This window comes from Bombina bombina, chromosome 3 (genome assembly GCF_027579735.1).
Source record: "Bombina bombina isolate aBomBom1 chromosome 3, aBomBom1.pri, whole genome shotgun sequence".
In the NCBI taxonomy this organism is placed as follows: Eukaryota; Metazoa; Chordata; class Amphibia; order Anura; family Bombinatoridae; genus Bombina; species Bombina bombina.
Window position 1 is genome coordinate 2,727,061 of NC_069501.1, and position 26,864 is coordinate 2,753,924.

The following is a 26,864-nucleotide window of genomic DNA, read 5'->3' on the forward strand; positions in this document are numbered from 1 at the left end:
ATATATATGTATATACACATAGTAACACATAAATATATATGTATATACACATACTAACACATAAATATATATGTATATACACATAATAACACATAAATATATATATATGTATATACACATAGTAACACATAAATATATATGTATATACACATAGTAACACATAAATATATATGTATATGCACATAGTAACACATAAATATATATGTATATACACATAGTAACACATAAATATATATGTATATACACATACTAACACATAAATATATATGTATATACACATACTAACACATAAATATATATGTATATACACATACTAACACATAAATATATATGTATATACACATACTAACACATAAATATATATGTATATACACATAGTAACACATAAATATATATGTATATACACATAGTAACACATAAATATATATGTATATACACATAGTAACACATAAATATATATGTATATACACATAGTAACACATAAATATATATGTATATACACATAGTAACACATAAATATATATGTATATACACATAGTAACACATAAATATATATGTATATACACATAATAACACATAAATATATATGTATATACAAATAGTAACACATAAATATATATGTATATACACATAGTAACACATAAATATATATGTATATACACATAGTAACACATAAATATATATGTATATACACATAGTAACACATAAATATATATGTATATACACATAGTAACACAAATATATATGTATATACACATACTAACACATAAATATATATGTATATACACATACTAACACATAAATATATATGTATATACACATACTAACACATAAATATATATGTATATACACATACTAACACATAAATATATATGTATATACACATAGTAACACATAAATATATATGTATATACACATAGTAACACATAAATATATATGTATATACACATACTAACACATAAATATATATGTATATGCACATAGTAACACATAAATATATATGTATATACACATAGTAACACATAAATATATATGTATATACACATAATAACACATAAATATATATGTATATACACATACTAACACATAAATATATATGTATATACACATACTAACACATAAATATATATGTATATACACATATTAACACATAAATATATATGTATATACACATAGTAACACATAAATATATATGTATATACACATAGTAACACATAAATATATATGTATATACACATAGTAACACATAAATATATATGTATATACACATAGTAACACATAAATATATATGTATATACACATAGTAACACATAAATATATATGTATATACACATAGTAACACATAAATATATATGTATATACACATAGTAACACATAAATATATATGTATATACACATAGTAACACATAAATATATATGTATATACACATAATAACACATAAATATATATGTATATACAAATAGTAACACATAAATATATATGTATATACACATAGTAACACATAAATATATATGTATATACACATAATAACACATAAATATATATGTATATACAAATAGTAACACATAAATATATATGTATATACACATAGTAACACATAAATATATATGTATATACACATAGTAACACATAAATATATATGTATATACACATAGTAACACATAAATATATATGTATATACACATAGTAACACATAAATATATATGTATATACACATAGTAACACATAAATATATATGTATATACACATAGTAACACATAAATATATATGTATATACACATAATAACACATAAATATATATGTATATACAAATACTAACACATAAATATATATGTATATACACATACTAACACATAAATATATATGTATATACACATACTAACACATAAATATATATGTATATACACATACTAACACATAAATATATATGTATATACACATAGTAAAACATAAATATATATGTATATACACATATTAACACATAAATATATATGTATATACACATAGTAACACATATATATGTATATACACATAGTAACACATAAATATATATGTATATACACATAGTAACACATAAATATATATGTATATACACATAGTAACACATAAATATATATGTATATACACATACTAACACATAAATATATATGTATATACACATAATAACACATATATATATATATATATGTATATACACATAGTAACACATAAATATATATGTATATACACATAGTAACACATAAATATATATGTATATGCACATAGTAACACATAAATATATATGTATATACACATAGTAACACATAAATATATATGTATATACACATACTAACACATAAATATATATGTATATACACATACTAACACATAAATATATATGTATATACACATACTAACACATAAATATATATGTATATACACATACTAACACATAAATATATATGTATATACACATAGTAACACATAAATATATATGTATATACACATAGTAACACATAAATATATATGTATATACACATAGTAACACATAAATATATATGTATATACACATAGTAACACATAAATATATATGTATATACACATAGTAACACATAAATATATATGTATATACACATAGTAACACATAAATATATATGTATATACACATAATAACACATAAATATATATGTATATACAAATAGTAACACATAAATATATATGTATATACACATAGTAACACATAAATATATATGTATATACACATAGTAACACAAATATATATGTATATACACATACTAACACATAAATATATATGTATATACACATACTAACACATAAATATATATGTATATACACATACTAACACATAAATATATATGTATATACACATACTAACACATAAATATATATGTATATACACATAGTAACACATAAATATATATGTATATACACATAGTAACACATAAATATATATGTATATACACATACTAACACATAAATATATATGTATATGCACATAGTAACACATAAATATATATGTATATACACATAGTAACACATAAATATATATGTATATACACATAATAACACATAAATATATATGTATATACACATACTAACACATAAATATATATGTATATACACATACTAACACATAAATATATATGTATATACACATATTAACACATAAATATATATGTATATACACATAGTAACACATAAATATATATGTATATACACATAGTAACACATAAATATATATGTATATACACATAGTAACACATAAATATATATGTATATACACATAGTAACACATAAATATATATGTATATACACATAGTAACACATAAATATATATGTATATACACATAGTAACACATAAATATATATGTATATACACATAGTAACACATAAATATATATGTATATACACATAGTAACACATAAATATATATGTATATACACATAATAACACATAAATATATATGTATATACAAATAGTAACACATAAATATATATGTATATACACATACTAACACATAAATATATATGTATATACACATAATAACACATAAATATATATGTATATACAAATAGTAACACATAAATATATATGTATATACACATAGTAACACATAAATATATATGTATATACACATAGTAACACATAAATATATATGTATATACACATAGTAACACATAAATATATATGTATATACACATAGTAACACATAAATATATATGTATATACACATAGTAACACATAAATATATATGTATATACACATAGTAACACATAAATATATATGTATATACACATAATAACACATAAATATATATGTATATACAAATAGTAACACATAAATATATATGTATATACACATAGTAACACATAAATATATATGTATATACACATAGTAACACATAAATATATATGTATATACACATAGTAACACATAAATATATATGTATATACACATAGTAACACATAAATATATATGTATATACACATAGTAACACAAATATATATGTATATACACATACTAACACATAAATATATATGTATATACACATACTAACACATAAATATATATGTATATACACATACTAACACATAAATATATATGTATATACACATACTAACACATAAATATATATGTATATACACATAGTAACACATAAATATATATGTATATACACATAGTAACACATAAATATATATGTATATACACATAGTAACACATAAATATATATGTATATACACATACTAACACATAAATATATATGTCTATACACATAGTAACACATAAATATATATGTATATACACATACTAACGCATAAATATATATGTATATACACATAGTAACGCATAAATATATATTTGTATATACACATAGTAACGCATAAATATATATGAATATACACATAGTAACACATAAATATATATGTATATACACATAGTAACACATAAATATATATGTATATACACATACTAACACATAAATATATATGTATATACACATAATAACACATAAATATATATATATGTATATACACATAGTAACACATAAATATATATGTATATACACATAGTAACACATAAATATATATGTATATGCACATAGTAACACATAAATATATATGTATATACACATACTAACACATAAATATATATGTATATACACATACTAACACATAAATATATATGTATATACACATAGTAACACATAAATATATATGTATATACACATACTAACACATAAATATATATGTATATACACATACTAACACATAAATATATATGTATATACACATACTAACACATAAATATATATGTATATACACATACTAACACATAAATATATATGTATATACACATACTAACACATAAATATATATGTATATACACATAGTAACACATAAATATATATGTATATACATATATATATGTATATACATATAATATATATGTATATACACATAGTAACACATATAAATATATATGTATATGCACATAGTAACACATAAATATATATGTATATACACATAGTAACACATAAATATATATGTATATACACATAATAACACATAAATATATATGTATATACACATACTAACACATAAATATATATGTATATACACATACTAACACATAAATATATATGTATATACACATATTAACACATAAATATATATGTATATACACATAGTAACACATAAATATATATGTATATACACATAGTAACACATAAATATATATGTATATACACATAGTAACACATAAATATATATGTATATACACATAGTAACACATAAATATATATGTATATACACATAGTAACACATAAATATATATGTATATACACATAGTAACACATAAATATATATGTATATACACATAGTAACACATAAATATATATGTATATACACATAGTAACACATAAATATATATGTATATACACATAATAACACATAAATATATATGTATATACAAATAGTAACACATAAATATATATGTATATACACATAGTAACACATAAATATATATGTATATACACATAATAACACATAAATATATATGTATATACAAATAGTAACACATAAATATATATGTATATACACATAGTAACACATAAATATATATGTATATACACATAGTAACACATAAATATATATGTATATACACATAGTAACACATAAATATATATGTATATACACATAGTAACACATAAATATATATGTATATACACATAGTAACACATAAATATATATGTATATACACATAGTAACACATAAATATATATGTATATACACATAATAACACATAAATATATATGTATATACAAATAGTAACACATAAATATATATGTATATACACATAGTAACACATAAATATATATGTATATACACATAGTAACACATAAATATATATGTATATACACATAGTAACACATAAATATATATGTATATACACATAGTAACACATAAATATATATGTATATACACATAGTAACACAAATATATATGTATATACACATACTAACACATAAATATATATGTATATACACATACTAACACATAAATATATATGTATATACACATACTAACACATAAATATATATGTATATACACATACTAACACATAAATATATATGTATATACACATAGTAACACATAAATATATATGTATATACACATAGTAACACATAAATATATATGTATATACACATAGTAACACATAAATATATATGTATATACACATACTAACACATAAATATATATGTCTATACACATAGTAACACATAAATATATATGTATATACACATACTAACGCATAAATATATATGTATATACACATAGTAACGCATAAATATATATTTGTATATACACATAGTAACGCATAAATATATATGAATATACACATAGTAACACATAAATATATATGTATATACACATAGTAACACATAAATATATATGTATATACACATACTAACACATAAATATATATGTATATACACATAATAACACATAAATATATATATATGTATATACACATAGTAACACATAAATATATATGTATATACACATAGTAACACATAAATATATATGTATATGCACATAGTAACACATAAATATATATGTATATACACATACTAACACATAAATATATATGTATATACACATACTAACACATAAATATATATGTATATACACATAGTAACACATAAATATATATGTATATACACATACTAACACATAAATATATATGTATATACACATACTAACACATAAATATATATGTATATACACATACTAACACATAAATATATATGTATATACACATACTAACACATAAATATATATGTATATACACATACTAACACATAAATATATATGTATATACACATAGTAACACATAAATATATATGTATATACACATAGTAACACATAAATATATATGTATATACACATACTAACACATAAATATATATGTATATACACATAGTAACACATAAATATATATGTATATACACATACTAACACATAAATATATATGTATATACACATAATAACACATAAATATATATATATGTATATACACATAGTAACACATAAATATATATGTATATACACATAGTAACACATAAATATATATGTATATGCACATAGTAACACATAAATATATATGTATATGCACATACTAACACATAAATATATATGTATATACACATACTAACACATAAATATATATGTATATACACATAGTAACACATAAATATATATGTATATACACATAGTAACACATAAATATATATGTATATACACATACTAACACATAAATATATATGTATATACACATACTAACACATAAATATATATGTATATACACATACTAACACATAAATATATATGTATATACACATAGTAACACATAAATATATATGTATATACACATAGTAACACATAAATATATATGTATATACACATACTAACACATAAATATATATGTATATACACATAGTAACACATAAATATATATGTATATACACATAGTAACACATTAATATATATGTATATACACATAGTAACACATTAATATATATGTATATACACATAGTAACACATTAATATATATGTATATACACATAGTAACACATAAATATATATGTATATACACATAGTAACACATAAATATATATGTATATACACATAGTAACACATAAATATATATGTAAATACACATAGTAACACATAAATATATATGTAAATACACATAGTAACACATAAATATATATGTATATACACAGTAACACATAAATATATATGTATATACACATAGTAACACATAAATATATATGTATATACACAGTAACACATAAATATATATGTATATACACATAGTAACACATAAATATATATGTATATACACATATAAACATGAATCAAAAGAGAATAGGCACACTGCAATTGTTGGTATATAAAATGAGAATAATTATCTTCACCAGGTCCTCTTTGCTGCACAAAAGCACTGTCCTTGCTCCCCCCTTCCTCAGTATTACAAGTAAAATACCTTGAATGACGATGTGTAGATTCGAAGAGGACACTAAGGCTCCTTTGCTTCCTTGGCCCGACTGTGTGTGTAACCTCCACCGGCCGAGATTCACTCGGCAGCTGAATCAGCTGATCCCCGGCATTCGCACTCCACACGTGTCTCGGGAATCCGGAAGTGAGGCTCCACTGACGTCTGAGATGACGTATGTGCGGGGGGGGGGGGGGGAGAAACAAAGGGAGCAAGGTACCTGGGCTAACTGCAAAAGACCCGACCACAGCGGTTCCGTAGCTGGTAGCAGCACAGAAGAAATACGAAGATGTGGAGCCGCTGTAGAATAAAATAAATCTTTTATTTGAAATCATTAAAAATTGGGAGGCATCCCAAACGCATAGGTAGGCAACGCACAGCTGCTAACATGTTTCGGCCATAGTCATAGCATGCTTTGCACAACAGTGATTTTTAAAACAGGCATCGCAGTACCTGATAGGTGAAACAATTAAGAAACAGAAACGCCTACTAAGCTACAAGCACACAAACTTTAACTCATTAATGCCACATTATTATGTTGAACTAGGGATATATATATACCCCAATTCGGTCCTCATAAAAATGTGTTTATACATTAGTACATAAATAGAGGAAGAACATAAAAGCATAAATAAATATGTATATATATATCTATTAAACCAGGACAGTGTACAGCAATAAGTGCATTAAACGTATATCTAAATCCATGTGCATACATAAACTCTCAAAATGAAGAGCAAGCACTAGCATAGAAATTGAATTCTAATGGATATATAAATGCAGATGCCAATATAGATATACACCAATGCACTATAAATGTTACAACAGCAGTATGTAAAAAAGGGGGTTCAATAAATCAGAAATTATCAAATCTTATGCAAGAAATTATGTAACAAAGCAATCCACATTAAAATGAATGAAAATAAATAGAAATAAATGCATGATAACATGAATCTAGCAATAGAATGTCTGTGTCAGGATGCTATCTGACAGAGGGATGACCAAGTGTAAGAATGAGACCACATAAAGCTTCTGTGGCATCCCATCCATACAAATGGCACATTGATCTAGCGCAGTTGAACATAATAAATACATATGCAAAACCAGTAATACATTGCTAAAATATAAATATATAAATATACATATATATACACATGTTGGTGCAACATTTTGCTACTATTCACAATGGCAAATTGGACACGTTCAGGTGGATCGCCATTGAAAAAGTAGTAACACCTAAGAGGGGTGGTGATCTTGAGAGCATTCTGGCTAAGCGTGAGGTGTTCTGGATATTCCATCTTAAAACCGGGACACCTCATGGCTTAAACTCCAGATACGACCTAATTAATTTCTGGGAATAATTGCTATACTGAGGGGACCTTAGGTCCTCTGTTCTATCTTTGTACTTTGTTATTTTATCTGGGGTGTAATCAGCAAGTATCTGCATTTCTCTAATATTATGTCTCTCATTGTCCACACGGATGTATATGTATTTGGTAACCCAAATTGCTAATCAGCCAATCACATGGCAGCAACTCAATGCATTTAGGCATCTAGACATAGTCAAGACGACTTGCTGAAGTTCAAACCAAGCATCAGAATGGGGTAACAAGGGGATATAAGTGACTTTGAACGTGGCATGGTTGTTGGTGCCAGATGGGCTGGTCTGAGTATTTCAAAAACTGCTGATCTACTGGGATTTTCATGCACAACCATCTCTAGGGCTTACAGAGAATGGTCCGAAAAAGAGAAAATATCCAGTGAGCAGCAGTTGTGTGGACAAAAATGCCTTGTTGATGTCAGAGATCAGAGGAGAATGGGTAGACTGTTTTGAGATAATAGAAAGGCAACATTAACTCAAATAACCACTCATTACAACCCAGGTATGCAGAATACCATCTCTGAATGCACAACACGTCGAACCTTGATGCAGATAGGCTACAGCAGCAGAAGACCTCACTGGGTGCCACTCCTGTCAGCTAAGAACAGAAAACTGAGGCTACAATTCGCACAGGCTCTCCAAAATTGGACAATAGAAGATTGGAAAAATGTTGCCTAGTCTGATGAGTCTCGATTTCAGATGGTAAGGTCAGAATTTGCCGTAAACATGAAAACATGGATTCATCCTGCCTTGTATCAACGGTTCAGGCTAGTGGTGGTTGTGCAATGGTTTGGGGGATATTTTATTGGCACACTTTAGGCCCATTAGTACCCATTGAGCACCATTTAAACGCCATGGCTTGAGTATTGTTGCTGACCATATCCATCCCATTATAACTACAGTGTACCCATCTTCTGATGGCTACTTCCAGTAGAATAATGCACCATGTCACAAAGCTCAAATCATCTCAAACTGGTTTCTTGAATGTGACAATGAGTTCACTGTACTCCAATGGCTTCCACAGTCACGAGATCTCAATCCAATAAGAGCACCTTTGGGATGTGGTGGAACGGGAGATTTGCATCATGGATGTGCAGCTGAAAAATTTGCAGCAACTGCGTGATACTATCATGCTAATATGGACCAAAATGTCTGAGGAATGTTTCCAACACCTTGTTGAATATATGCCACAAAGAATTATGGCAGTTCTGAAGTCAAAAGGGGGTCCAACTCGGTACTAATAAAGTGTCCGGTGAGTGTATATGTATATACACATATTAACACATAAATATATACTGTATGTAAATACACATATCAAATACATATATAGTTACAGGGAACAAAATGTTCCCACAGACCGCAATGTAAAGGCACTTTCTCCTGTTAAGTGTGGTCAGTCCACGGGTCATCATTACTTCTGGGATATTAACTCCTCCCCAACAGGAAGTGCAAGAGGATCACCCAGCAGAGCTGCTATATAGCTCCTCCCCTCTACGTCACACCCAGTCATTCTCTTGCACCCAACTAATAGATAGGATGTGTGAGAGGACTGTGGTGATTATACTTAGTTTTATACCTTCAATCAAAAGTTTGTTATTTTATAACCGCACCGGAGTGTGTTGTTCCTTCTCTGGTAGAATTTGAAGAAGAATCTACCTGAGTTTTTTGTATGATTTTAGCCGGCGTAGTTAAGATCATATTGCTGTTCTCGGCCATCTGAGGAGTGAGGTAAACTTCAGATCAGGGGACAGCGGGCAGGTTAACCTGCAAAGAGGTATGTAGCAGCATATTATTTTCTGACAATGGAATTGACTGAGAAAATTCTGCCATACCGATATAATGTAAGCTCAGCCTTAAATGCAGTAGTAGCAACTGGTATCAGGCTGTCATGTATGTATATTTACACTTCAGTATTCTGGGGAATGGCACTTCACTGGGATAATACTGTATGCATAAGACTTTAGCCTAATTTGCAGTGACTAGCAACAGGCTTTCTAATGACATTTCATTTATTTGATGTTAAACGTTTTTGCTGGCATGTTAAATCGTTTAATTATCTGAGGTACTGGGTGAAAAATTGTTTTGGGCACTGTTTTTTTTTCCCACTTGGCAATCGTTTTATTTAATTTAAGACAGTTTACTGATCTCCCTCACTGTTGTGTGTGAGGGGGAGGGGCCTTTTTTGGCGCTTTTGCTACGCATCAGAAAATTCAGTCAGAAGTCTCTTATCTTCCCTGCATGATCCGGTTCGTCTCTACAGAGCTCAGGGGTCTTCAAAAGTCAATTTGAGGGAGGTAATCACTCACAGCAGAGCTGTGAGATTGTGACTGACTGTGATAAAAAACGTTTATTTTCTGTACTTTTTTTCTGCTATTTAGGGTTAGTTATCCATTGCTAATGGGGGCAATCCTTTGCTAAAATTGTGTTTTTACCGGAAAGAATTTGATGTTATAGTTTCTCAAGTTTATTATTTCTCAACTGTCATAACTTTTTTTCTGTGCTTCTTAAAGGCACAGTACGTTTTTATATTATTTGTAAATTGCTTTGAAAAGTATTTCCAAGTTGCTAGTTTAATTGCTAGTGTGTTAAACATGTCTGACTCAGAGGAATATCTCTGTGCTATATGTGCTAAAGCCAAAGTGGAGCCCAATAGAAATGTATGTACTAATTGCATTGATGCTACTTTAAATAAAAGTCAATCTGTACAAATTGAACATCATTCACCAAACAACGAGGGGAGAGTTATGCCGACTAACTCGCCTCACGTGTCAGTACCTGCATCTCCCGCTCGGGAGGTGCGTGATATTGTAGCGCCGAGTACATTAGGGCGGCCATTGCAAATCACATTACAGGATATGGCTAATGTTATGACTGAAGTTTTGGCTAAATTACCAGAACTTAGAGGTAAGCGTGATCACTCTGGGGTGAGAACAGAGTGCGCTGTTGATAATAGGGCCATGTCTGATACTGCGTCACAGTATGCTGAACATGAGGACGGAGAGCTTCAATCTGCAGGTGACGGTTCTGATCCCAATAGAATGGATTCATACATTTCTAATTTTAAGTTTAAACTCGAAAACCTCCGTGTACTGTTAGGGGAGGTATTAGCAGCTCTGAATGATTGTAACACCGTTGCAATCCCAGAGAAATTATGTAGGCTGGATAGATACTATGCGGTACCGGCGAGTACTGACGTATTTCCTATACCTAGGAGGCTTACAGAGATAATTACTAAGGAGTGGAATAGGCCCGGTGTACCCTTTTCCCCCCCTCCTGTGTTTAGAAAAATGTTTCCAATTGACGCCACCACACGGGACTTATGGCAGACGGTCCCTAAGGTGGAGGGAGCGGTTTCTACTCTGGCTAAGCGTACCACTATCCCGGTGGAGGATAGCTGTGCCTTTTCAGATCCAATGGATAAAAAATTAGAGGGTTACCTTAAGAAAATGTTTGTTCAACAAGGTTTTATATTGCAACCCCTTGCATGTATTGCGTCTGTCTCGGCCGCTTTTTGGTCCGAGTCCCTGGAAGAGACTCTTGACTCAATAACTATAGATGAGATTTCAAGCAAGCTTAAAACACTTAAGCTAGCTAATTCGTTTGTTTCAGATGCCGTAGTACATTTAACAAAACTTACGGCTAAGAATTCCGGATTCACCATTCAGGCACGCAGAGCACTGTGGCTAAAATCCTGGTCAGCTGACGTTACTTCTAAATCTAAATTACTTAACATACCTTTCAAAGGGCAGACCTTATTCGGGCCCGGTTTGAAGGAAATTATCGCTGACATTACAGGAGGTAAAGGCCATGCCCTGCCTCAAGACAGAGCCAAACCTAAGGCTAGACAGTCTAATTTTCGTTCCTTTCGTAATTTCAAGACGGGAGCAGCATCAACTTCCTCTGCTCCAAAACAGGAAGGAGCTGTTGCTCGCTACAGACAAGGCTGGAGACCTAACCAGTCCTGGAACAAGGGCAAGCAGGCCAGAAAACCTGCTACTGCCCCTAAGACAGCATGAATCGAGGGCCCCCGATCCGGGAACGGATCTAGTGGGGGGCAGACTTTCTCTCTTCGCCCAGGCTTGGGCAAGAGATGTCCAGGATCCCTGGACGTTAGAGATCATATCTCAGGGATATCTTCTGGACTTCAAATCCTCTCCCCCAAAAGGGAGATTTCATCTGTCAAGGTTGTCAACAAACCAAATAAAGAAAGAGGCGTTTCTACGCTGTGTACAAGATCTTTTACTAATGGGAGTGATCCATCCGGTTCCGCGGTCGGAACATGGACAGGGGTTTTACTCAAATCTGTTTGTGGTTCCCAAAAAAGAGGGAACCTTCAGGCCAATCTTGGATTTAAAGATCCTAAACAAATTCCTAAGAGTTCCATCGTTCAAAATGGAAACTATTCGGACAATCCTACCCATGATCCAAAAGGGTCAGTACATGACCACAGTGGATTTAAAGGATGCTTACCTTCACATACCGATTCACAAAGATCATTACCGGTATCTAAGGTTTGCCTTCCTAAACAGGCATTACCAGTTTGTAGCTCTTCCATTCGGATTGGCTACGGCTCCAAGAATCTTCACAAAGGTTCTGGGTGCTCTTCTGGCGGTACTAAGACCGCGAGGAATTTCGGTAGCTCCGTACCTAGACGACATTCTGATACAAGCTTCAAGCTTTCAAACTGCCAAGTCTCATACAGAGTTAGTACTGGCATTTCTAAGGTCGCATGGATGGAAGGTGAACGAAAAGAAGAGTTCTCTCTTTCCACTCACAAGAGTTCCCTTCTTAGGGACTCTTATAGATTCTGTAGAAATGAAGATCTACCTGACAGAAGACAGGTTAACAAAGCTTCAAAATGCATGCCGTGTCCTTCATTCCATTCAACATCCGTCAGTGGCTCAATGCATGGAGGTGATCGGCTTAATGGTAGCGGCAATGGACATAGTACCCTTTGCACGCCTACATCTCAGACCGCTGCAAGTGTGCATGCTAAGTCAGTGGAATGGGGATTACTCAGATTTGTCCCCTACTCTGAATCTGAATCAAGAGACCAGAAATTCTCTTCTATGGTGGCTTTCTCGGCCACATCTGTCCAGGGGGATGCCATTCAGCAGGCCAGATTGGACAATTGTAACAACAGACGCCAGCCTACTAGGCTGGGGCGCTGTCTGGAATTCTCTGAAGGCTCAGGGATCATGGACTCAGGAGGAGAGTCTCCTGCCAATAAACATTCTGGAATTGAGAGCAGTTCTCAATGCCCTTCTGGCTTGGCCCCAGTTAAAAACTCTGGGGTTCATCAGGTTTCAGTCGGACAACATCACGACTGTAGCTTACATCAACCATCAAGGAGGGACAAGAAGCTCCCTAGCGATGATGGAAGTATCAAAGATAATTCACTGGGCAGAGTCTCACTCTTGCCACCTGTCAGCAATCCACATCCCGGGAGTGGAGAACTGGGAGGCGGATTTCCTAAGTCGTCAGACTTTTCATCCGGGGGAGTGGGAACTTCATCCGGAGGTCTTTGCACAAATACTTCGACGTTGGGGCAAACCAGAGATAGATCTCATGGCGTCTCGACAGAACGCCAAGCTTCCTTGTTACGGGTCCAGATCCAGGGATCCGGGAGCGGTCCTGATAGATGCCTTGACTGCACCTTGGACCTTCGGGATGGCTTATGTGTTTCCACCCTTCCCGATGCTTCCTCGATTGATTGCCAGAATCAAACAGGAGAGAGCATCGGTGATTCTAATAGCACCTGCGTGGCCACGCAGGACTTGGTATGCAGATCTAGTGGACATGTCATCCTGTCCACCCTGGTCTCTGCCTCTGAGACAGGACCTTCTGATCCAGGGTCCCTTCAAACATCAAAATCTAATTTCTCTGAAGCTGACTGCTTGGAAATTGAACGCTTGATTTTGTCAAAACGTGGTTTTTCTGAGTCAGTAATTGATACCTTAATACAGGCTAGGAAGCCTGTTACCAGAAAGATTTACCATAAAATATGGCGTAAATACTTATATTGGTGCGAATCCAAGAGTTACTCATGGAGTAAGGTTAGGATTCCTAGGATATTGTCTTTTCTACAAGAAGGTTTAGAAAAGGGTTTATCCGCTAGTTCCTTAAAGGGACAGATTTCAGCTCTGTCCATTCTTTTACACAAACGTCTGTCAGAGGTTCCAGACGTTCAGGCTTTTTGTCAGGCTTTGGCTAGGATTAAGCCTGTGTTTAAAATTGTTGCTCCACCATGGAGTTTGAACTTAGTTCTTAATGTTTTACAGGGTGTTCCGTTTGAACCCCTTCATTCCATTGATATCAAATTGTTATCTTGGAAAGTTCTGTTTTTAATGGCTATTTCCTCGGCTCGAAGAGTCTCTGAGTTATCTGCCTTACATTGTGATTCTCCTTATCTGATTTTTCATTCAGACAAGGTAGTTCTGCGTACTAAACCTGGGTTCTTAACTAAGGTGGTCACTAACAGGAATATCAATCAGGAGATTGTTGTTCCATCCTTGTGTCCTAATCCTTCTTCGAAGAAGGAACGTCTTCTACACAATCAAGATGTAGTCCGTGCCCTGAAATTTTATCTACAGGCAACTAAGGATTTTCGACAAACGTCTTCCCTGTTTGTCGTTTATTCTGGTCAGAGGAGAGGTCAAAAAGCTTCTGCTACCTCTCTCTCTTTTTGGCTTCGTAGCATAATACGTTTAGCTTATGAGACTGCTGGACAGCAGCCTCCTGAAAGGATTACAGCTCATTCTACTAGAGCTGTGGCTTCCACTTGGGCCTTTAAGAATGAGGCTTCTGTTGAACAGATTTGCAAGGCTGCAACTTGGTCTTCTCTTCATACTTTTTCCAAATTTTACAAATTTGACACTTTTGCTTCTTCGGAGGCTGTTTTTGGGAGAAAGGTTCTTCAGGCAGTGGTTCCTTCCGTATAAAGAGCCTGCCTGTCCCTCCCGTCATCCGTGTACTTTAGCTTTGGTATTGGTATCCCAGAAGTAATGATGATCCGTGGACTGACCACACTTAACAGGAGAAAACAAAATTTATGCTTACCTGATAAATTCCTTTCTCCTGTAGTGTGGTCAGTCCACGGCCCGCCCTGTTTTTTATGGCAGGTCTAAAATTTTTAAATTATACTCCAATCACCACTGCACCCTTTGGCTTCTCCTTTCTCGTTGGTTCTCGGTCGAATGACTGGGTGTGACGTAGAGGGGAGGAGCTATATAGCAGCTCTGCTGGGTGATCCTCTTGCACTTCCTGTTGGGGAGGAGTTAATATCCCAGAAGTAATGATGACCCGTGGACTGACCACACTACAGGAGAAAGGAATTTATCAGGTAAGCATAAATTTTGTTTTTTAGTGACTTTTTTAATAACACCCCATACCCAGCAATTTTAATTCCTTTTAACTGCTTTTTAAAGTGGGTTTTTTAAAAAAAATAAACTTTTATGACTCGGATCGGGTATGCAATTTTAAACAACTTTCCAATTTACTTTTTTTCTTTGTATTCTTGGTATTGTTTGTTGAAAGCTAAACCTAAGTAGACTCATATGCTAATTTCTAAGCCCCAGAAGGCCGCCTCTTATCTTAGGGCATTTTTACAGTTTTTCACAGCTAGAGATAACATTGTGCCTGTGCACATGGAGTTACCTAGGAGTCAGCACTGATTGGCTAAAAGGCATGTTTGTCAAAAGAACTGAAGTAGACTCCCTTTGAATAAAAAAATGGGGGGAACTTCCGGGCGGTGGCTATGCTTGGACGCAATATTTTGAGCTGCTCCAGTTATCCTACTAATTCCAACTAAAATCTAAATTTAAGAACTCCATCTGAACTTCAATTTGATAACATTTTGATCTACGGAGGATTTCCTTTCAAGAGATACTAATATTTTCAGGATTACTGCCTGCTTTCAGAATCCGGAGCATTACTCTGAGGTTTAGGCCTCAATACAACCCCCCAGTGATTTTCCCCATGGACTTCACTGTCGAGCAGTGCTGATTAATACCCACATACCCACATACCTACATAAAGTCTACTATAGAGGCTTAAAATGGAGAATACTGCCTGTATTTCAAAAGAACTGAGTCGCTTGCTTGATCTCTATCAAACCATAGTTGAGGAGAAGCAACAGATGGCATCTAAACCATTTGGCAATTACACCTTAGAGGTATCTCCCCAACAGGAACCCTTATGCGCAGAAGGGGAGAATGATGGAGCGTCTTATCTCCAGTGCATATTACCAGATACTGGACTTACCCGGAGAGACCGCAAACTTCCTGCGTTAGATCTTGAAATCAGGGATGGCGGAGTCACACATGAGATCGATGTGGATCTTGGAGAGAAACCTTCAGCTTTGGAGGAGACCCATAGCTGCCTTACCGCTAGGGAACAGTCAGCCCCTGCAGACAATATAGTACCAGCACATATGGGGATCGCGGCTGCATTCCCCGCCAAACTAAAGATGGATATTATCTTGCATGGATATGGGGCCCCGCAGACTTTGCGAGATTTCGTCGCTGATTTTTTTTTCCCTCTGCATCTAATTTCCTCCCCCATACATATGGGAAAGCTGAAAATATGCCGAGACACAGGTGACATTCCTCCATCTCCCCAACTGCCTGACCTTGAGCTGGACGCAACCGATACAGCCTCTGAAGTACCCTTGTTCCCATTCAAATCTCCCTCACTCGACCAGGTACTGGGCTGCCTGAATGATAGTCCACACGGAAGATCTGTTCAGAATGACTGCATTGGAGTGGGCTAGTGAACTCATGTACTCTTTTCTCTTAACCTAGATTGATTATCTTAGCCCCATAGCCATTTGATTGCAAGAGTAAGATTACTAATTGACTTACTTCATTAGCTATGCATTAGAGTATGTTATGGATGATGGGCACGAATGCATTACTATAATCCACTTAACAGTTCTATTATTATAGTGTTATCGTTATATGCTTATGTACCCTACCTGCTTGCCCACTTTGTGTGATTATGTGGCTTTTTTTTTTTGGGTGAATTCAAGAAGCAATTGCTTACTGCTATTTACTTTAATCACTATTAATGACAGCCTAAGGTTAGATGATCTAGAGATGATCTAGAGATGCCCTCGATTTAATTCAATTACCTAGTTCTTCATACAAGTGTTAATATTTATGTATCACTGTAAAGACATACATCATCTCAAGAAAGAAATGCAGGCACTGCTGGAGGTTCCTTAAAACAATGATGCTTTATTTGAACAAAGTTAAAAAGTGAACAGCTACATCCGCTGTAAAAAATGCTTGTATAGAAAAGGTACAAACAGATAAAGTGCAAGGCTAAAAAATTTTAGTTTTGTTTATACTTATATCCAATAAGTCTTATCAAAATCCATAGAAAGAGAGTCTTTTTGCAATCTTTCTAAAAAAAAATTTCTAATAACATATTCATTTGTAAAGTTAAGAATATTAAGAGAGTACATTGGCCATATACATTTCACACAGTGGTTGCTAAATACACCCATTCGTTTAAATATTTATAAATGAGATTATCTGTTGTTTAATTGAAAAACATGAATCTGAGAATTTCTCTATTTGTTTTTAACCTTTCTGTTAAGGATTAAGAGCGACTTGCATCTTTAGGGGTTAACTATTCCTGGTTCCCTAATTAATTTTTATAGGAACCAGCTGATGTTTACACAGTTTTCCCTTTAAATGCAGGCTTCACTCTCTCCTTTTTATGTCTATGAATAAGAGTCCTGAGAGGACTCGAAACTAGTCAGACAATTTTTGTGTCTAAATATCCCAGCTTTGCACTTTATCTGTTTGTACCTTTTCTATACAAGCATTTTTTACAGCGGATGTAGCTGTTCACTTTTTAACTTTGTTCAAATAAAGCATCATTGTTTTAAGGAACCTCCATCAGTGCCTGTATTTCTTTCTTGTCCTGCATCTACATAGTGGCTGGGTTTCGCCACTGCAAAGGCACTCCGTTGGCTCACCACGGAAAGACTATACTGAAACCGGCATTACTTCCGGTTACCTCGCCAGGCCCGCAGACACTGCCAGGAACACCGCTCTTCCACATACATCATCTCCCCTCTAAAGTCTGTGACATAAAGCTAGCCATTTGCTTTTAGCCATAAATAAACATTTCTTTCATGTAATTAACAAGAGTCCATGAGCTAGTGACGTATGGGATATACATTCCTACCAGGAGGGGCAAAGTTTCCCAAACCTTAAAATGCCTATAAATACACCCCTCACCACACCCACAAATCAGTTTTACAAACTTTGCCTCCAAGGGAGGTGGTGAAGTAAGTTTGTGCTAGATTCTACGTTGATATGCGCTCCGCAGCAAGTTGGAGCCCGGTTTTCCTCTCAGCGTGCAGTGAATGTCAGAGGGATGTGAGGAGAGTATTGCCTATTGAATGCAGTGATCTCCTTCTACGGGGTCTATTTCATAAGGTTCTCTGTTATCGGTCGTAGAGATTCATCTCTTACCTCCCTTTTCAGATCGACGATATACTCTTATATTTACCATTTCCTCTACTGATTCTCGTTTCAGTACTGGTTTGGCTTTCTACAAACATGTAGATGAGTGTCCTGGGGTAAGTAAGTCTTATTTTCTGTGACACTCTAAGCTATGGTTGGGCACTTTATTTATAAAGTTCTAAATATATGTATTCAAACATTTATTTGCCTTGACTCAGAATGTTCAACTTTCCTTATTTCCAGACAGTCAGTTTCATATTTGGGATTATGCTTTAAATTATCATATTTTGTCTTACCTCAAAAATTTGACTTTTTTCCCTGTGGGCTGTTAGGCTCGCGGGGGCTGAAAATGCTTCATTTTATTGCGTCATTTTTGGCGCGGATTTTTTTGGCGCAAAAATTCATTTCCGTTTCCGGCGTCATACGTGTCGCCGGAAGTTGCGTCATTTTTTGACGTTATTTTGCGCCAAAAATGTCGGCGTTCCGGATGTGGCGTCATTTTTGGCGCCAAAAGCATTTAGGCGCCAAATAATGTGGGCGTCTTATTTGGCGCCAAAAAATATGGGCGTCGCTTTTGTCTCCACATTATTTCAGTCTCATTTTCATTTGCTTCTGGTTGCTAGAAGCTTGATGTTTGGCATTTTTTTCCCATTCCTGAAACTGTCTTATAAGGAATTTGATTTATTTTGCTTTATATGTTGTTTTTTCTCTTACATATTGCAAGATGTCTCACGTTGCATCTGAGCCAGAAGATACTACAGGAAAACCACTGCCTGCTGGATCTACCAAAGTTAAGTGTATCTGCTGTAAACTTTTGGTAGCTATTTCTCCAGCTGTTGTTTGTATTAATTGTCATGACAAACTTGTTAAAGCAGATAATATTTCCTTTAGTGATGTACCATTGCCTGTTGCAGTTCCCTCAACATCTAAGGTGCAGAATGTTCCTGATAACATAAGAGATTTTGTTTCTGAATCCATAAAGAAGGCTTTGTCTGTTATTTCTCCTTCTAGTAAACGTAAAAAGTCTTTTAAATCTTCTCTCTCTACAGATGAATTTTTAAATGAACACCATCATTCTGATTCTTTGGGTCTGACAGGTTAGAATTTTGGGACAAAATCCCTAAAGTTGATGGGGCTATTTCTACCCTTGCTAAACGTACTACCATTCCTACGTCAGATGGTACCTCGTTTAAGGATCCTTTAGATAGAAAAATTGAATCTTTTCTAAGAAAAGCTTATCTATGTTCAGGTAATCTTCTTAGACCTGCTATATCATTGGCTGATGTTGCTGCAGCTTCAACTTTTTGGTTGGAAACTCTAGCGCAACAAGTAACAAATCGTGATTCTCATGATATTATTATTCTTCTCCAGCATGCTAATAATTTCATCTGTGATGCCATTTTTGATATTATTAGAGTTGATGTTAGATTTATGTCTCTGGCTATCTTAGCCAGAAGAGCTTTATGGCTTAAGACTTGGAATGCTGATATGGCTTCTAAATCAACTCTACTTTCCATTTCTTTCCAGGGAAACAAATTATTTGGTTCTCAGTTGGATTCTATTATTTCAACTGTTACTGGTGGGAAAGGAACTTTTTTACCACAGGATAAAAAATCTAAAGGTAAAAACAGGGCTAACAATCGTTTTCGTTCCTTTCGTTTCAACAAAGAACAAAAGCCTGATCCTTCGTCCTCAGGAGCAGTTTCAGTTTGGAAACCATCTCCAGTCTGGAATAAATCCAAGCCTGCTAGAAAGGCAAAGCCTGCTTCTAAGTTCACATGAAGGTACGGCCCTCATTCCAGTTCAGCTGGTAGGGGGCAGGTTACGTTTTTTCAAAGAAATTTGGATCACATCTGTTCACAATCTTTGGATTCAGAACATTGTTTCAGAAGGGTACAGAATTGGTTTCAAGATGAGACCTCCTGCAAAGAGATTTTTTCTTTCCCATGTCCCAGTAAATCCAGTGAAAGCTCAAGCATTTCTGAATTGTGTTTCAGATCTAGAGTTGGCTGGAGTAATTATGCCAGTTCCAGTTCCGGAACAGGGGATGGGGTTTTATTCAAATCTCTTCATTGTACCAAAGAAGAAGAATTCCTTCAGACCAGTTCTGGATCTAAAATTATTGAATCGTTATGTAAGGATACCAACGTTCAAGATGGTAACTGTAAGGACTATATTGCCTTTTGTTCAGCAAGGGAATTATATGTCCACAATAGATTTACAGGATGCATATCTGCATATTCCGATTCATCCAGATCATTATCAGTTCCTGAGATTCTCTTTTCTAGACAAGCATTACCAATTTGTGGCTCTACCGTTTGGCCTTGCTACAGCTCCAAGAATTTTCACAAAGATTCTCGGTGCCCTTCTGTCTGTAATCAGAGAACAGGGTATTGTGGTATTTCCTTATTTGGACGATATCTTGGTACTTGCTCCGTCTTTACATTTAGCAGAGTCTCATACGAATCGACTTGTGTTGTTTCTTCAAGATCATGGTTGGAGGATCAATTTACCAAAAAGTTCTTTGATTCCTCAAACAAGGGTAACCTTTCTGGGTTTCCAGATAGATTCAGTGTCCATGACTCTGTCTTTAACAGACAAGAGACGTCTAAAATTGATTACAGCTTGTCGAAACCTTCAGTCACAATCATTCCCTTCGGTAGCCTTATGCATGGAAATTCTAGGTCTTATGACTGCTGCATCGGACGCGATCCCCTTTGCTCGTTTTCACATGCGACCTCTTCAGCTCTGTATGCTGAACCAATGGTGCAGGGATTTCACGAAGATATCTCAATTAATATCTTTAAAACCGATTGTTCGACACTCTCTGACGTGGTGGACAAATCACCATCGTTTAATTCAGGGGGCTTCTTTTGTTCTTCCGACCTGGACTGTAATTTCAACAGATGCAAGTCTCACAGGTTGGGGAGCTGTGTGGGGATCTCTGACGGCACAAGGAGTTTGGGAATCTCAGGAGGTGAGATTACCGATCAATATTTTGGAACTCCGTGCAATTTTCAGAGCTCTTCAGTTTTGGCCTCTTCTGAAGAGAGAATCGTTCATTTGTTTTCAGACAGACAATGTCACAACTGTGGCATACATCAATCATCAAGGAGGGACTCACAGTCCTCTGGCTATGAAAGAAGTATCTCGAATTTTGGTTTGGGCGGAATCCAGCTCCTGTCTAATCTCTGCGGTTCATATCCCAGGTGTAGACAATTGGGAAGCGGATTATCTCAGTCGCCAAACGTTGCATCCGGGCGAATGGTCTCTTCACCCAGAGGTATTTCTTCAGATTGTTCAATTGTGGGGGTTCCCAGAGATAGATCTGATGGCCTCTCATCTAAACAAGAAACTTCCCAGGTACCTGTCCAGATCCCGGGATCCTCAGGCGGAGGCAGTGGATGCATTATCACTTCCTTGGAAGTATCATCCTGCCTATATCTTTCCGCCTCTAGTTCTTCTTCCAAGAGTAATCTCCAAGATTCTGAGGGAATGCTCGTTTGTTCTGCTAATAGCTCCGGCATGGCCTCACAGGTTTTGGTATGCGGATCTTGTCCGGATGGCATCTTGCCAGCCATGGACTCTTCCGTTAAGACCAGACCTTCTGTCACAAGGTCCTTTTTTCCATCCGGATCTGAAATCCTTAAATTTAAAGGTATGGAGATTGAACGCTTGATTCTTGGTCATAGAGGTTTCTCTGACTCCGTGATTAATACTATGTTACAGGCTCGTAAATCTGTATCTCGAGAGATATATTATAGAGTCTGGAAGAATTATATTTCATGGTGTCTTTCTCATCATTTTTCTTGGCATTCTTTTAGAATACCGAGAATTTTACAATTTCTTCAGGATGGTTTGGATAAGGGTTTGTCCGCAAGTTCTTTGAAAGGACAAATCTCTGCTCTTTCTGTTCTTTTTCACAGAAAGATTGCTATTCTTCCTGATATTCATTGTTTTGTACAAGCTTTGGTTCGTATAAAACCTGTCATTAAGTCAATTTCTCCTCCTTGGAGTTTGAATTTGGTTCTGGGAGCTCTTCAAGCTCCTCCGTTTGAACCTATGCATTCATTGGACATTAAATTACTTTCTTGGAAAGTTTTGTTCCTTTTGGCCATCTCTTCTGCTAGAAGAGTTTCTGAATTATCTGCTCTTTCGTGTGAGTCTCCTTTTCTGATTTTTCATCAGGATAAGGCGGTGTTGCGAACTTCTTTTGAATTTTTACCTAAAGTTGTGAATTCCAACAACATTAGTAGAGAAATTGTGGTTCCTTCATTATGTCCTAATCCTAAGAATTCTAAGGAGAAATCATTGCATTCTTTGGATGTTGTTAGAGCTTTGAAATATTATGTTGAAGCTACGAAATCTTTCCGTAAGACTTCTAGTCTATTTGTTATCTTTTCCGGTTCTAGGAAAGGCCAGAAAGCTTCTGCCATTTCTTTGGCATCTTGGTTGAAATCTTTAATTCATCTTGCCTATGTTGAGTCGGGTAAAACTCCGCCTCAAAGAATTACAGCTCATTCTACTAGGTCAGTATCTACTTCCTGGGCGTTTAGGAATGAAGCTTCGGTTGACCAGATCTGCAAAGCAGCAACTTGGTCTTCTTTGCATACTTTTACTAAATTCTACCATTTTGATGTATTTTCTTCTTCTGAAGCAGTTTTTGGTAGAAAAGTTCTTCAGGCAGCGGTTTCAGTTTGAATCTTCTGCTTATGTTTTTTGTTAAACTTTATTTTGGGTGTGGATTATTTTCAGCAGGAATTGGCTGTCTTTATTTTATCCCTCCCTCTCTAGTGACTCTTGTGTGGAAAGATCCACATCTTGGGTAGTCATTATCCCATACGTCACTAGCTCATGGACTCTTGTTAATTACATGAAAGAAAACATAATTTATGTAAGAACTTACCTGATAAATTCATTTCTTTCATATTAACAAGAGTCCATGAGGCCCACCCTTTTTTGTGGTGGTTATGATTTTTTTGTATAAAGCACAATTATTCCAATTCCTTATTTTATATGCTTCGCACTTTTTCTTATCACCCCACTTCTTGGCTATTCGTTAAACTGATTTGTGGGTGTGGTGAGGGGTGTATTTATAGGCATTTTAAGGTTTGGGAAACTTTGCCCCTCCTGGTAGGAATGTATATCCCATACGTCACTAGCTCATGGACTCTTGTTAATATGAAAGAAATGAATTTATCAGGTAAGTTCTTACATAAATTATGTTTTCCTACACTGCAGTATCTCACTTGCTAAAAACTGGATATGCCTGATTTCCCTATTTATATAGAGCCTTATCCAATATAATATCCCTTTCTGGAAAACAGAATGTAATAATATTGATACGGTATAGCATATCTGAGCTGCATTATTTTTCTATTCGCCTTATTGTATGCAACAGAAATTGGAAGCACATCTCTTCTCATCATTTGTTATGTAACCTTAGCTCACTTCATGAGTATATTTGTCTATATTTACCTCACCGCCAGCAACAGGCAAATATTTGTGTTAATGGCATATGTCCAACAGATAACATTATTTTATAGTTTTCACATAGTGCATGACATAACTACATCATGAGTGACTTAATATCAAACTAGCTTGCCTCCGTAACTATATACCATAACACACGGGTCCAAGAGTGGCCCATTATTATCTTAGGGGGCTCATACCATTATAAAAATTGAGGTTTCACTTATATTGGCCTTAACTTTGTTGGATTCCTATGCAGGTAGATAACCATGTTAGTGCGCAGCTATGATCTATGCCTTATTTTGTTAAATTATATGTAAAGATTACATGATGTTTAGTCTTTTGTCTAGGATAATTTGATACAAGCTGTTATCTATGCATACTTTCCCAGGAAATGGATTATTGACTAGCTTCTACTTCTGTTATATCCTGAATTGTCCTGTACCCATAGTGTTACTAACCATGTACTGTAATTCCTGGATTTGTATCCACTTTGTTTGCCTGCTATTTAAGTGCAAGGCCATGTTATGTTTGGTGTTACTTCTAAATACCCCAATAAAAAGATTTAAATAAAAAAATTTTTTTGATTATTATTGTTGTTATATTATTATTATATTGTTGTTGTTGTTGTTATTATATTATTATTGTTAAATTGTTATAATAGTATTTTATGATATTATATTATTATTATGATTATATTATTGTTAAATTATTGTTATTATTATTGTTAAATTATTGTTATTATTATATTATTATTATTATTGTATTGCTATTGTTAATATTGTTATTATTTTTATATTATTATTATTTTATTATAATTATTGTTATATTATTAGTTATTTTATTATTATTGTTATTATATTTTATAATTATTATGTTATTATTATTATATTATTTTGTTATTAAATTATTATTTATAATATTTTTATTGTTATTATTATTATTATATTATTATTGTTAATTTATTATTATATTATTATTATTATGATTATTATTATTGTATTGTTATCATTGTTATTGTTATTATTGTTATTATTATTTTTATTATTATTATTATAATTATTTTATTATGTTATTTTATTATAATTGTTATATTATTAGTTATTATTTTATTATTATTGTTATTATGTTATTGTTATTATTATATTATTTTGTTATTATATTATTATTTGTAATATTTTTATTGTTATTATTATATTAGTTTATAATGATATTATTGTTATAGTTTTTTATAATATTATTTTGTTATTATATTATTATTGTTATTATATTATTATTGTTATAATATATTGTTTGTTGTTATTATGATGTTATTTTATTATATTATTATTATTGTTATTATTATTATTTTAAATAAAAAAAGATTCATCTTTATTTTGGGGCCAAATGGGGGGTTATTTTGAAAATAACCAGACTCTGGATAATTATATGAGTGCTAATTGCTACCGCAAGCTTGCAATAGCAATATCCAGCC

The 26,864-nt window shown here is 33.3% G+C and overlaps 1 protein-coding gene across 1 annotated transcript in view; it reads left to right on the forward strand.

Annotated features, from left to right (window-relative positions):
- The first annotated feature begins 10,038 nt into the window (after positions 1 to 10,038).
- The window catches only part of LOC128651465 (histone-lysine N-methyltransferase PRDM9-like), a 41,607-nt gene continuing 24,781 nt past the window's right edge, over positions 10,039 to 26,864 (forward strand). The window contains exon 1 of the mRNA XM_053704509.1: positions 10,039 to 10,142. The gene's annotated coding sequence lies outside the window, so the exon portion shown is untranslated. The remainder of the gene's footprint in view (positions 10,143 to 26,864) is intronic.